The sequence below is a fragment of the Cervus elaphus genome, chromosome 11 (assembly GCF_910594005.1).
Source record: "Cervus elaphus chromosome 11, mCerEla1.1, whole genome shotgun sequence".
Classification (NCBI taxonomy): domain Eukaryota; kingdom Metazoa; phylum Chordata; class Mammalia; order Artiodactyla; family Cervidae; genus Cervus; species Cervus elaphus.
In genome coordinates, this window is record NC_057825.1 from 55,600,961 (window position 1) to 55,616,034 (window position 15,074).

General features: G+C 53.5%; 1 protein-coding gene across 1 annotated transcript in view; it reads left to right on the plus strand.

The window, feature by feature from the left end:
• Positions 1–15,074, plus strand: part of ATOH8 (atonal bHLH transcription factor 8) — a 41,304-nt gene that overhangs the window by 13,496 nt on the left and 12,734 nt on the right. The gene's annotated exons all lie outside the window — the stretch shown is intronic.

A 15,074-nucleotide genomic window follows, 5' to 3' on the forward strand; every position in this document is an offset into this window, starting at 1 on the left:
AAGGACAGTCCACTTGGGCCTGCGTTTGCTCATCACTTAAATGAGGACAGCTTATCTCTGAAGCTCTTTCTGGTCTTATGTGTTCTGGTGCTGAGTTCCCCACTCAGCCCCTGATTAACGTCACATTAGAGGGAGATCTCATGGGCTGGTAACTGCCCAAGAGAGCCCTTCAGTATGTTTTGGGAATATGACTTGGCCTGTGGGTTACCTGAGGCTGTGCATTAAGGCAAATCATGTTCATTCATTCATTCATTCTGAAGGGATTCATAGAGCCCCAGCTGTTTGCTGAGCCTGCTGGGCAGGGGTATAAAAATGATAAACATGTGGTCCCAGAACCTCTGCAGCTCAGAGGATGCTCAGAGACCCTCTTGCATCTGGATGAGGGCAGGAGAGTATAGACAGGAGGCCCCGGAGGCCTTTGCTGGGCTACAGGAAGGCCAGGCGGAGGAGGGACAGGCTGCCTTTCCTGCCCAAGGGAGTTAGAAAGATCACCTTTGTGTAAGTGGTGTTTGAGCTGGGACCAGCAGGACAACCAGGAGGTTGCTGAGCAGATGAAGCAGGAACAGCATTGGAGACAGAGGGAACAGTGTGTACAAAGCCTAATGTGTTTGGAGAAATATGGGCGGGAGGAAAGGTGTCGGGCACAGCTTTGCTTCCCAGATGGCTTGGCTTCCAGCATTTCCAGCTGGGGGTCATTGCCAGGCAGTGCAGAGCAGGGCTTGGGATGCAGCCCTCTGGATCTCTCTGCACACGAAGCTACAGGGAGACAGAGGCTGGGACCCAGCCCATACCCATAGGAAGGGTAGAGGTGGTTAGAGATGCCTGACTCCCCTGAGCATGCAGGGCTGGGGAGAGTGGCGGGGCTGGGGGTGCGGGCAGGTGACTCTAGCATCCTCCATCTGTTCCTTCCTTCCACCTCCTTCTTCCTTCCTGGCCTGCCCTCTCCCCATCCCTGAGCCCCAGCCCCCCTTCCAAGGAGGCCCTTCTCTGGGTTCTCCAGGCCTTCCAGAGGCCCCTTCAAGAGGCTTCTAGGCAGAGAGACCCTTATGGACTCTCCTGCCCACAGCAGGGAGGGGCCCAGCACATCCCCACCACCAGCCACTGCTGTGTTGATGGCGTGTTGCAATCCTGGGAGTGATTTAACATAGACCAATTAGGTGAAATCTTCATCTAGTGGGTGAGAAAGGAAGCACCACTGGCTGCTCGCAGGGCGGCTTTCCTCTGGAAAGTGACACGGACAAATTAAGGGCATGATTGATGGCTCCATGCAGGGCTCTGTGACAAAGGAGGGTTGTAAACTCTGGGTGAACTTCCCCTGGCATTTGGGCTGTTGGAGGTGTGGATGGGCAGGGTGGGCAGGCGCCATTTCCCCCGTTTATGCCCCTCGTCCCCACCCCCACCCCAAGTCCTCCCCTCACCCACCAAAGGCCAGAGTGCTGCCCCGCCTTCCCTGTTCTGTGGAGCAGAGTGTCCTGGACTGGGGAAGAGGAGAGACGCTTGGAAGGTGAGAGGAGAAGAAAGAGGAGTGGGGTGACGATGGCCAGCAGAGAAGAGTTTTTGGCTTCCCCTGAAATCAGCCCAAATCTAACACACCTTAGAGCCCATCTGGTCCAGCCTCCCCATTGTCCAGATTGGGAAACAGGTGTTAGATGGTGGATAAGAGCATCAAACAGTCTTCTCTAGTGGCTTAGACATTAAAAGAATCTGCCTGCAATGCAGGAGACCCAGATTCAATCCCTGGGTTGGGAAGATCCCCCAGAGAGGGACATGGCAACCCACTCTAGTATTCTTGCCTGGAGAATCCTATGGACAGAGAAGCCTGGCAGGTTACCATGGGTTCACAAAGAGTCAGACACGACTGAGTGTCTAACACTTTCACTTTTAAGAGCATAAAACAGCCCTGAGTTCAAGGCCTGGTTCACCACCTACTAGTTGTGTCATTTTGGACCCATTTTTTAACCACTTTTTGCCTCAGTTTTCTCCTCAGTCATTGGGGATGTGGAAGCATCGGTGATTTCCAAGGCTGTTTGCAGTCTGATTTCCAAGTAGAGATCCTGCCTCACCTCTGAAGGGCAAGGGACCCCGGGCATCCTGTAGCCCCTCCTGCCAAGTGGGATGTCCTGAGGCTGCCATCTCCCGAGGACCATGCCTGGACAACCACCATTACCAAGAGGACTTAGAGGGAGGGGTGGGACTGGGTCCTGGAGCTGTTGGGACATCTTCAGGCCCCACCACTGTGCTGGCAGATTGGCTGACCACAGCATCACCCCATTCCTGCTGTGTGTGCTTTCCTGCATCTCTGTCACCATGCAGGTAGGTAAATTTCAAGGTGTCCTCAGGATGGTCTTCAGTGACCGCCGAGTGACCCTGAGTGACTTGAATAGGCTACTGTTTTGTTAATCAGAACCCCTGGAAATACATTCATTCATTCATTGATTCATTCAGTGTTTATCAAGCGCTGGCAGTGAGTTATATGTTGGAAATCCCAACCTGAGCACATGGGTGCCATGATGGGTGTTAGCAATGAGACTTGAGCTTCCCAAGTCTCTGTAGATAGACTTCCCCCTTGGCCCAGCAGTAAAGAATCTGCTTGCAATGTAGAAAATGCAGGAGATGCTGGTTCTATCCCTGGGTTGGGAAGATTCCCTGGATGAGGGCATGGTGACTCACTCCAGTATTCTTGCCTGGAGAATCCCCATGGACAGAGTTACAGTCCATAGGGTCGCAAAGAGTCAGACATGACTGATGTGACTGAACATAAACACACAGAGTCTCTGTGGACAGACATGTGGATGCAGCGGGGCGGCAGAGAGTGGTGGGGTTCAGATGAAGCCCCTGTTACCTGTCCCCTGCAGCCACTCAGGGCGACCTGAGGGTATGGGGATGCAAGTGAGTCAGGCTTACATTCTAATGAAGGATAAAGAAAGGAAGAAACTAAAAAACATTCTGATGTAAGTGACCAGCTGAAAGGAAGTCCTCCATAAATGATCACCAGCAATCCCATCGATGGCACCCTGAGCTGTCCCACTCAAGGGTGGCTCCCTCACAGTTCATGTGCCCCAGGGGCTGGGTGACCCTTTTCCAGGATTCCTCCTTGAGAGACTGTTTTCTGTGTCCGCTGATAAGCTGCCTTGTCCCTCCAGGCCTGTGTTAACAATGGGATTTAAAGTGAACTTGACTTACCCCCTGGGCCCCAAGCGTATCCTTTTGCCCATCCCAGCCTTGCCTTGCTGGGGGTGGGCACCCACATCCCTTGACTGGTGAGTCCTCCATCTCTGGGCCTCACAGGATGTGACTCTGAGGATCCAGGGTCCATCTGGAAGCCCCAGTCATGCAGAGAGGCCCATCAGAGGCTGCCCAGCTGAGAGACAGGTGGGAGGAGTGGAAGGGCTCCGCAGAGCTCAGCTCCGACTCGGGCCGCAGCCGGAGATAACGCGCCTTAGGCACCTGGCTCTGGGCCATGTTTCCGCAGCTCCTGTTTTTAAAGCAGTGACTCCTAGGAGCTTCTGAAGAGGAGGAGAAGAAAGAGCAGCAGAGCTGTTCCACACCTGGGCTGGATCTGCATTGCTGAACCTCAGAATAGGAGAAGACTAGTTTCCCACAATCTAGGGCACTGCCTTCCAGTGATTTGAAGCTATTGAATAAAATAATAGCAATAATAACAACAATAATGGCAACAAAAAAAGCAATAGCAGCAGCAGCAGCTACTGAAGTTGATGGTATAGTTTAAACCCTGGTGATAAATGACCAGTAAGTTCTTGTCCCCCACCAAGTTGCTCACAGGCCTCCGGGCTGTTCCTCGGTGACTCTGGTAAAGAATCTGCCTACTAATGCAGAAGACTCGGGTTTGATCCCTGAATTGGGAAGATCACCCGGAGAAGGAAATGACAGCCCATGCCAGTATTCTCGCCTGGAGAATCCCCATGGACACACACACAGAGAAAAGTCAGTCATGGTGTGCTGAGCTCGGGGCTGTACCAGTCACCTGGGCAGTGATTGGTGATCCCAGGCTGTGACGGTAGCTGTCAGTGCCAGCCGGGCTGGGGAGGTGGGCTCTGCAAGTCTAGAGGCTGCTCCTCACCTGTGGGCAGTCTTCAGCCAGAGGATGCGCCAAGGCTGGTGTGGCTCCATCAGATCCGCGTTGTCCCCCTTTTCCTGCTGCTTTCTGGGCAGGGGGAACTTTTGGTGGTGATGGCAGGTTGGAGGGTAGTCACACTCCCCTTTGGAAGTACATCTTAGGTGCAGACTTCTGTGTTTTGGTGCTGGGGGCAAGCTGAGGTGGCACATTGGTTTTGGGGTTAGGGAGTCAGTGGGAGCCAAGAGACTCTGTCTGGTATCTGAGCCCTGGAGTGTGGGAGACAGCAAGTCCACAATTCCTGTGTCTTCTGTGTCCCCACTGAGCGGCATGGTCCTAGCTCTGTCTCCCCATCGCATAGATGGTCACCTCCATTGGGGCTTTGGCTTCTACTTCTCCAAGGCGAGTTGACCCCGGAAGTGATTGCTATGGCCCTTTCTGGTAAGACTTGCCAAGCTGAGGTCACTTCAGCCCCTTAACTATCTAAATGACTAAATGTGTTTCGCTCCTTTCCCCTCTGCCCATCACAGGCATTTCACACAGATTTGAAAATCACTCACAGAGACTGTTGGGACCCCAGCGCACCACAAGAATACTGACAATACCTGACGTTCTTAGAGCCTGGTTCTCACGCTAGGCGTGGTGCTGGGTGTTTAGTACTTCTGACGGATCACCCTGTTGACTCCTCCCTCCCCCCATCCCTTCAAGGTGGAGACTGGTGCTGTCCCCTGTGCGTGAGTGCTGTCGCTGCAGACATGTCCAACTCTTTGCAACCCTGTGGACTGTAGCCCACCAGGATCCTCTGTCTATGGGATTCTCCAGGCAAGAATATTGGAATGGGTTGCCATGCCCTCCTCCAGGGCATCTTCCCGGCCCAGGTCGAACCCACATCTCTTATGTCTCCAGCATTGGCAGTCGGGTTCTTTACCGTTAGCACCATCTGGGAAGCCTGGTATTGTCCCAGGAACAATGAATCCAAGGCTCAGAGGCCTGAGGAACTGGCCAGTAAGAGGTGCCGGGCGGGGGCGGGGGGGGTGGGCCTGCTGCTTCCCTGTCCTGCCCCCTGCATGGAAATGGGATGGTGAGAGGAGGTTCTATTTCTACATCCTCTGGGCCATGTTACTGAGTTAAATACCATGTGCTTTAAAAGTCCATGGAGCCTATCTCTGCTGGGAAAGAAGGGGGGTGGGTGGGAAACCACCATCAAATTCCCTTCTCGTCATAAAAATGGATGCAATTTATTTTTTCTGGCATTCCAATTACACAGACGTTTGTCGCCAGCTGTTTGTTCTAACGTGGAGCATTCTCTCAGCTGCTGTTTCCCCTCTCGCATTTGACACCGTGAGGCCACAGGCCTGGCAGGCACTGACCTGGGGGCGCGTTTGGCCAGGGAGCCTCCCAGGTTAGGCTGGAGCTGGCTGCCCTGGGACGCAGAACGTGGTCGTCTGATGTTCCCCGGGTGGTCCCGAGGTGGGGGAGAGGCTGGGGCGCTGCTTTCCCCTCTCCTTTCACACTGCCTTCATTCCCCCCCGCCTCCTCTCCCCTCACTCACAGACCCCCGCCCTCCTCCCCACTACGCTGTGTGTGAATGAAACTCAGGGTCTCTGATGGTGAGAAAGAAGCAAAGTCTCACACTCAATCACAGAGACCATGGAAAGTCCCCTCTGATGCTTAAGCCACTACCTCTCAGAGAACCCCCTGGAGCACCACTTTGATCCAGGGTACACCCTGGAGACCCCTTGAAAGACTTGGTGGTCCCGCATCCAGGATGCTATAGGTGGGGGTTCAGTTGAGAGAACCCTACAGTTCTTTTAAGTTTCTGTACTGCTGTCATTTAACTTTAAGGCACGTGCAATAGGGAGATCCTTGGCAAGACCATGAAGTAGGCAAAGAGTAGGCTTTGGCTCTGGAGACCTGGGTTCGAGTCCTGGCACTGGTACTTTCTGCCTGTGTGACCTTGGGTGTGTTACCTAACTTCTCTGAGCCCCTGTTCTCGCATGTGTGAAGGGAGAGCTTACATACCTTCCTTGCTGCCTTGCTGGAAGGCTTCAACAACATCCCATAGGAGAAAGGGCTGGCCTTTTCTCAGTGCCAGGAAGGAAATCTCATGAATTTACAACTACAAGGTAACAGCTTCATATGGAACCCCAGGAAGGATCATCTCAGGAACAGGCAGTGCCAAGAATGGATGAACGACCAGCCCAAGGTAGATGAGGGCAAATTGTTTTGAATGGGGGACTCCTGTTTGTCCAGCGTTCAGGGCAGAGCTCTGGCCCTGCATCCTTAAAGGGGGCGAGCATCTCACCAGCCCAGAAACTCATGGGCTTTCAAAATTCATGGATTCATACCAAAGAACAAGCAATAACCTGTGGCTTTACATGATCATAATGCTATTAAACAGACTCTCACCCCAGTGGCTCAGTGGTAAAAGAATCCGCCTGCCAAGCAGGAGATGTAGGTTCGATCCCTGAGTCGGGAAGATCCCCTGGAGAAGGAAATGGCAACCCACTCCAGTATTCTTGTCTGGGGATTCCCATGGACAGGGGAACCTGGAGGGCTACAGAACATGGGGGTCACAAAAGAGTCTGACATGACTGAGTGACTGAACACCACCACCAACACCAAAGACCACACTGACTGGGTGGGGAGCTCCCACTGGGTGCCCAGCACCTCCCATACTTTATCTCTACCCCTTTTGCTAACCCTGCACTTTGGCACCACTTCCCCCGTTGTATGGAGGGGAAACTGAGGCCCTGAGAAGGGCAGTAACTTGCCCAAGGTCTTGCTTTAGAAGCAATGGAGCCGCTTTGGTTCTAGTCTCCGAGGGCTTCAGCTCCTGCGGGCAGCAGGGTCCTAAAGTTCACATACCGCCCAGCAGGGTGGCCCATGCCCCCGGAGACCCCCAGCAAATGGGGGTACAGGGCCTTGTGGTGTGGGTGAGGGGAGCAACAGCTCTTATGTAAGCAGCCCGGCTGCGGCTGCAGCGCGTGGAAACTCCATTTAGCCACGGGGAGCCAATAGCCCGCCGCCGCTGGGGGTGAAGGGGGGTGGACTGGTCTGGGGGTGGGGGTGTCAGCAGCCCCGATCCACCCCCACCCTCCCCGCGCCCCCCAGCGCCGCCGCCGCCGCCAGTGAGGCCTGACACCGGGTTAAGTCGCCCCGCGGCCTCTGGCTGCAGCTGGGAGCGCGCCTGGTTCCCATTCCGGCGCTGTGGTTTTGATTAGCTGTTCCGCGAGGCAGGCCTGGTGGCGAAGCCCTGGGAGCTCCGCTGGAACACAGGGTCCCCCGCCCGGCCGCCGCGGCCCCCCCTCCTGGCAGCCCCAGACTCCAGATGTTCCGAGCGCTCGCTGGGAAGGCCTGCTGGCGCCACGGAGGGCAGAGGGCAGGGAAAGCACGCGAGCTGGAAGCCCAAGCACTCAGTCACCGCAGGGCTTGGCAGCCCGCCCAGCCCTCTGCTGGCACATTCCCCAGCTCTCCCCTGGCCATCTGTTCCCAAAAAACCCTTTCAGAGCCTCATCATCACTCACGATACAACAGCGCGAGCAGCTGGTTTGGAGGCAGCAGGGAAAACCGTGCAAAAGGTCCTTTGTGAGAGAGGAAACTCACTTATGAATAACAGGGCTGGATGCCGTAAAAGTTGGCGGCTGGAATCCCTGTTTCTCAGGCGCCGCTGTTTTCTCCCGACTCTTTATCTCTGCTTTTTATTTCGTTTCCCCTTGTTTGCTTTTAATGTTGTTTCTTCCTCTTCTTGCACCAGTTGTGACTTTTCTTGCTCCTCCGAGGTGCCTGAAGGCCACCTCATTAGGTCTCCTGGATGATGCCCGACTGTTGTTGTTTTTTTTTTCCTGTTCTCTAAGCTGTTAAAATTGGGGATGGTTAGAAGTGACTGTTTTTGTAAAACCTTGGCTAGAGGAGACAGGGCAGGAAGAAGGTGCCCGGGAGGGCATAGTGCGGGCAGGGCAGCAGAAAATCGTAAACTGGAGGAAGGGTGGAGGGCAGAGAGGGTGCAGAGATCCCCACCAGCTCATCAGAAGGAGATGCTTAGGGAGAAGAGTGGCATTAATGAAACACCCAGTGCTGGGCTCCCTGGCTGATTGCAGTATGACATGAAGCCTTTTTTAAGAACTGCTGCCGCTGCCAAAAACTTCTGGGAGATGTCTGCCTGGAATTTGGGCGCCTCCTGGGAGGGTCATCAGGGGCCCTTGGGGTGCTGGTGGAGTACTGGCCGCTGGGAGGCCCGCACTAGGGAGGAAAGGAGAGGGCAAGGCCTGTCTGCCTCCCTCAGACCCCCCTGGACCCCTGAGGAGGAGCTGAGAGTCAGGCCCAGGCTACCAGGTGGAGGTGGGGACAGGGACGCCTCCCCAGGTGTCCGATGCTGGTGACAGCATGGGGGTGTCACAGGTCAGGGGCAGGGAACTAGGGACTTCCTTTTCCTCTCTCAATTCCTACAAACCTTTATTCCTTGCCAACCCCCCACACTATTCCGTGAGATGCAGAAACTCAGCCACCCCTCACCCCAGCAGTGGAAAAAACCTGTCTTCCATACGGCTATGGGTTGTCGGCTCTTCCTTCACCAGCTGAGGCTCTGGCTCTGGAGGGCATAACATCTGCACTTTGGCTAAAACAGTAAAAGAACCCGCCTGCCAATGCAGGAGACACAGGTTCAGTCCCTGGGTTGGGAAGATCTGGAGAAGGGAATGGTTACTGACTCCAGTATTCTTGGTGGAGAATCCCATGGACAAAATCCCTGGCAGGCTACAGTCTATGGGGCCGCAAAGAGTTGGACCCAACTAAGCGACTACACTTTGAGTTTTCTCTCATCTGCGCTTTACTCAGGTCCACTACTTCACGCCTTTCTCCTCTCTGCCCATTTTCAGTTGGAGAGATGGCAGCTCCGCAGGACAAAATATTGAGATGTATCACAATTTCAGGGCAGTTGGTCTCCTGATCTGAAGGGCTGGGCATGGGCTGATTTCCCCCATCTCTGCTAAGGCCTGGGCGGGCAGGTGTGTGGTCTGGACGCTGAGGCTGGTCTCAGCTTTGCCCTGGGGGCTGTGCAAATGGTGGCTTAGCTCCGTTTTCTTATCTGGGAGATGCCAGCCTGCCTCCCTGTCTTTCTAGGGATCAGTGGCACAAAGGATGTGAAATTCTTTTGTGAGCTCTGCCTTTCCTCCTGTGTCTCCTGGTCTTTGTGGGGCCGAAGTTGAGGAGGGCCTAGGGAAGGACGGGTGGCCATTGGCCCCAGGCCTCTGGTGATGATGTGGAGTCTGTCCAGTGACCAGAGCTTGCTTTCTAGCCCAGGGGCTTCGAGAGGACCAGGGAGAGGCGGGGGACAGGGGGGCAAGGCTGCCTTCCCACTGGGGTGACCAGGCCCATCCTGCCCACTGCCCAGCCTTGAGCCCTGCCCCTGGTACAATGGACAGCTGGGCATAGGGGGCGCCAGTAGGCCCTAGCTCCCCACCTGTCTTCAAGCTGGTCATCCTTTTTCTACCTGCCCCCACAGACCAGAGGCAGTAGGGGGAAGTATAGATCTCTGCCTTCCTTGACCTCCTGGTGTAAGTGTTTCTAGAGAATGAAGTAGGGAGCCTCTCTCGCCTTCAAGGTGTTCGTTCTCTGCCCAGGCTTCACGGCCACCTGCAGCCCCACTGCCCGGTTCCTCCCCAGCTCGGTTCATCCCCACCTGAACCCCTCCCTGCAGCTCTGCGGAGAGCCAGGTGTGCCAGCCTCCCTGTCCTGCTTGGGACCCCTCAGGGGCTTCCCACAGGCGCCTGCCCCTCTCCCCAAGTGACCTGGCTCCAGCCGGTCACTCGGGGTATCCCAACTTACACTCTAGCCACACGGAACTCCTCACGCAGAGGGGCTATTTTTGGCCCCTGTGCTCATACTGTCCCTTCTGCCTGGAATGCCCTTCTCCGCTGTCTGTCTGGCCACCTCCTGCTCATGCTGGAAGGCTCAGCTCCTCCTGGAAGCCCTCTCTGACCCCCACCGCAGCCTCCTCAGGGCCCCAAAGCACGGCCACCTCCATGCCCTTACACAGGGGTGAGTGGAGTCTAATTCAGGCAAGCATCCTGTGATACACTATGAAGTTATGATAGAACATATTATATTACGTGATCCTCTATTATGTAATACTTTAGAGCTCGTTTTTTGTCACTATTATATTTTTACATAATTTGTTACCTGATAAATTATGTGCTATTAAAGCTCTGTACTGTGGATTGACATATATACACTACCATGTGTAAAGTAGATAGCTAGTGGGAAGCCGCTATATAACAGGGAGCTCAGCTCGGTACTCTGTGATGACCTAGAGGGGTGGGATAGGGGTGGTGTGGAAGGGAAGTTCAAGAGGGAGGGGATATATGTATACATATAGCTGGTTCACTTCACTGTACAGCAGAAACTAACAAAACATTATAAAGCAATTATACCCCAATTAAAAAAAAGCAACTCTGTTCTACATTACATTACACAGTGTATGCTTAATGTACCTTCTGGCTGGACTGTGAGCCCTTTCATCTTTGTGTCCCAGCTCTTGGCACATATGTGTGTGTGTGTGTTAGTCGCTCAGTCATGTCTGATTCTTTGCAACCCCCTGGACTGAAGCCTGCTAATCTCCTCTGTCCATGGAATTCTCCATGCAAGAAAATGGAGTGGGTTGCCATTCCTTTCTCCAGGGGATCTTCCCAACCCAGGTATCCCATATTGAAGGCAGGTTCTTTACCATCTGAGCCACCAGGGAAGCCCCATAGGAAGCCATGAAATAATGCACAACATTCCTTCCATGAAAATCCACACATCTGGGGCTGAATGTTCCTGGGCTGAAGGCTGAGACTCTTGGAAGGATGAACTAGGGGTTTCAAGACACAGACACAAAAGTGCCCCTGGGCTCCTCCCAGGCTCCTGTTTGGGGAATTCCAGCTCTTGTTGGCCTGAATCAGTGAGAAAAGCTTTGCGTTTTAGATCACAGAAACTCCTCCAGCAGCAGTTTAAACTCACAGGGCTCCTGTTTCTCACAGTTAGGAAAGGTGAAGTGAGGTAACTATTCCCTGGCTCCAAGTCTTCAGTGATGCTAAGACTTCAGGCTTCATTTTTTGTCTTTACCTCATGGCTACATAATGGCTGCCACAGCACTGAGTACTTCATCCACACACTGCATGCAAGGCAGGGCAGGGCCTTGCCACTAAGAGCTTTTGTCTCCTCAGCAGTTCAGCCAATCCTTCCCAGACATCCCTTACCCAGGCTGAAAGAGGAGGTGCTCTCCCTGAAGCAGAGGAAGACATCAAGTCCTCTCAGCTGGAAGGACAGCCAGGTCAACAGCTACGTGGCTAATCTCTCAAAAGTTGATCCTGAGTTGTGACAGAGTGATTTTCTTCCCAGTGAGGCTAAACAGTGTCATAACCTTAACCACAGTACCAGAACCTCATCTCTGTGAGTTTGCCATTACTCACTGCAGCCCCCAAAATTGAGGGCCAGTAGCCCAGGTGGTGCTAGTGGTAAAGAACCCGCCTGCCAATGCAGGAGATGCAGATTCAGTCCCTGGGCTGGGAAGATCCCCTGGAGAAGGAAATGTCAACCCATTCCAGTATTCTTGTCTGGAGAATACTGTGGACAGAGGAGCCTGGCTGGCTACACTCCATGGGGTCGCAAAGAGCTGGACATGACTGAAGCGACCTAGCATGGATGCGACCCCATTTTCACTGGACAGCACTGAGGTCCAGAGAACCGAGGTGACTGGGCCAGGCTGCTGGTGGCCTCATCAGTCTGCACAGTGCTTTTCAGCTTGCAGAGCCTCTCACACTCTTTATCGTCTTTAGTCCTGCAGTGACCTCCTGAAATCCACATTTCTCACTGAGCTAGATGAGGAGTCTGGGACTTAGGGGGGTGAAGTTGCCAAGGGCCCATCCAGCTGGGTGGCTGGGCAAGACTTAGGAAGGCTCATCCACTTCTGTGAAACAGGCACTTCTGAGTCTAGACCATCACTGGCCCCTGTTCTCCCAAGGTGAGAGGTCTGACAGTGCAGGGCCCCAAGCTGGGGGACTGGGGTCTGAGTCTCAGCCCAGTCACTTGTGAGCTCTGTCGCCTCAGGCCTTCTCCAAGCTTCGTTTTCTTTGTAAGACATGGCTAGAGATGTCCACAGGTAAGGAGGGTTCAAGGTAGTGATGGCCTTGAGAGAGCCTCATCAGCTGGATGCGCTCATTAGTCACTGGTGTGCCTAGACGTCACTGCTGTCCATTACAAAGGTAGGCAGAGGGAGCCCACGTGTCCCCTCCCCATCCAGTGACTTACACTGGGTTGCTAGGCAGTGGACATCAGGTCTGTCCCTCTGCCGTGTGTGTGTGTGTGTGTGTGTATACATGCACAGGTTTGCTGGGCATAAGTAGTCGCTATCTGCCAGGATCAGATGGAGGGCCTCACATGTGGTGGGCTGAGTTCCCGGCACTGGGGAGGTGCCCGGAACTTATAGGTTTCAAATCTCCCCCCTTTTCCCAAGGGATCAGGAGCCCTTAGAGTTGGTTCCATTGTAGCAGGCAGGATAGAGCCAGGCAGCTGGGCACACAGGGGCAGCCCAGTGACCCCACCCACAGCCGGGAGAACAGTGACAAGGTGTTGCTGGGATCTACTCTGCCTTCGCCCTCAGGACGGTGAGGCATTCCTGACACCCATCCCCACCAGCATCACCACCACCACACACACAGAGGGTGTGGGTGGCAGCCAGTGTGGTTATTTGCAAAGGTTTAGCCCTGTGCACCCAAGGGCAAAACCCTCCTCCTCTGCATACATTGGGTTGGCCAAAAAGTTCAACAGTTTTTCTGTAAGATCGTAGAGAAAAACCCTGAACAAACTTTTTGGCCAACCCATTACATGCAGTAGTTCTTTTATTTTTCTTCAGACTTTAACCTTTTTATTTTGTATTGGGGTATAGCCCATTAACAACGTTGTGATAGGTTCCAGTGAACAGAGAAGGGACTCAGCTATACACATACATGTATCTATTTGTGGTTCGTCATTTACTGTATCTCTAGCTACATGGGGACAAAAAGATGAAGCAAGCTTGAAGGACCCTTTACATTTACTTCAAAATAAATAGTTTTTAAAAGTTTGTTTATTTTAATTGGATGATAATTACTTTACAATATTGTGATGGTTTTTGCCATACATCAACTTGAATTGACTATAGATATGCATGTGTCCCCCCCATCCTGACCCCTCCCACCTCCCTCCCCACCCCATCCCTCTAGGTTATCCCAGAGCACTGGCTTTGGGTGCCCTGCTTCATACATCAAACTCACACTGGTCATCTATTTTGCATATGGTACTTACATGTTTCAATGCTATTCTTTCAAATCATCCCACCTTGTCCTTCAAGAATAAATTCCTGCTATGCGCTAGGAATTGTCCTAGGTACTGGGTCACTTTGGGGAACAAAACCGACAAAGGCCCCACCCTTTGGAACTCGGGGTAAATGACACAGGCCAGATAGGAAAGCTCACCGGGGAGCCCTGCTTCTGAGCCCACTGTGCTGAGTCTGCGGACAGCTCTTACGAGCATGACTCCCTGGTATCCCAGGTCAGAGCAGCTGAGCAGAAACGGCTGGGAGGCCAGCTCCTGGAGCAGGTGCAGTGAGAGCCCCCAGAACCACAGCCAGTGGCCTGATGGCGTGAGAAGAAACAGAAGAACAAAAAGAGCAACGCCAGAGGCTCAGAAGAGCCAGGAGGCATGGAGCCATTCAGTGTCAGGGTAAAGGGCTCAGAAGCCTCCGGGACCTGGAGGGTCTTCTGTAGGCTGATGTTCCCCGGGCTTGACCCTGAGTTGTTAGGAGGAAGCCAAAGTACATCCAGTAGCATCTGACGGAGAATGCAGGGAAGCGCATCAATTATCAAGAACTGGGACCCGTCCAAGCCGTTCAGGCACAGAAAACACGCGGCTTCCTTTCTCTAGGGAAACTCACTTCAGCTCGGGGGCTGCTTCTCTTGGGCGGGTGGGGGGTGGTCCTTGTCTGTTTTGCTCCCTGCGGGACACTCATGGGCTCTGAATGGAGCCTGGCATGGTCTGAACACTCAGTAAGTGTTCCCCAAATGAATGGAAGTGTGGAAGTCCAAGCAAGTGAGCTGTTTCCAGCAGTCCTCCACATATCCCATGGGCACCTCCTTGGTGCCCAGTTCCCAGTGGAGCCCTGGTCACCTGATGGGGAGACAGTTCCTGTCGTAGTCAACTGACATGCAGATGGGGGAGACATGGGCATATACACACATGCACACTGATGCGTGGCTGCCTAGCGCTAGGGGCTTGGCTTCCCAGCCATCGTGTTCTTCTTTTAAAGTAATTAGTTTTTGGCTGTGCTGGGGAGTCTTCACGGCTGCACACCGGCTTTCTCTAGCTGCAGCCAGTGGGGCTATTCTTTGCCGTGGTCCACGGGCTTCTCCCTGCAGTGGCTTCTCTTGTTTCAGAACACAGGCTCTAGGCACACAGGCTTCAGTAATTGTGCCGCATGGGCTTAGTTGCTCCAAGGCGTGTGGGATCTTCCTGGACCAGGGATTGAACCTGTGTCCCCTGCATTGGGAGGCAGATTCTTAACTGATGGATCACCAAGGAAGTCCAGCCATTGTGTTCTTTAATCCTCTCTTCAACCTCAGACTGTAGACTACTATTATTACCCTTTTACAGGTGGAGAAACAGAGGCACAGAGAGGTTAAGTAACCGCTCAGATACACACAGCTGGTAGAATGGGGAAGTAAGGCTCACACAGAGTCCATCTGATGCCATAGCTGGAACATTTAACCACTATGCTGCCTTGCCTCTCAGTGGGGGTGTGTGTGTTTGGGAGTGTCTCTGTGTGCATTTAAGTGTGTGTGTGTGTGTACATGTGTGGGTGAAAGAGTCATTTCTCTTCCTGGAACCTCTGTGGTGTCACTGATAGTCAAGGTGATGGTGAGTAAAGAGCCCTGATCAGGGATGCCCCAACGCTCCCTGGATCCCATGGTAACTTCAGAGTCTA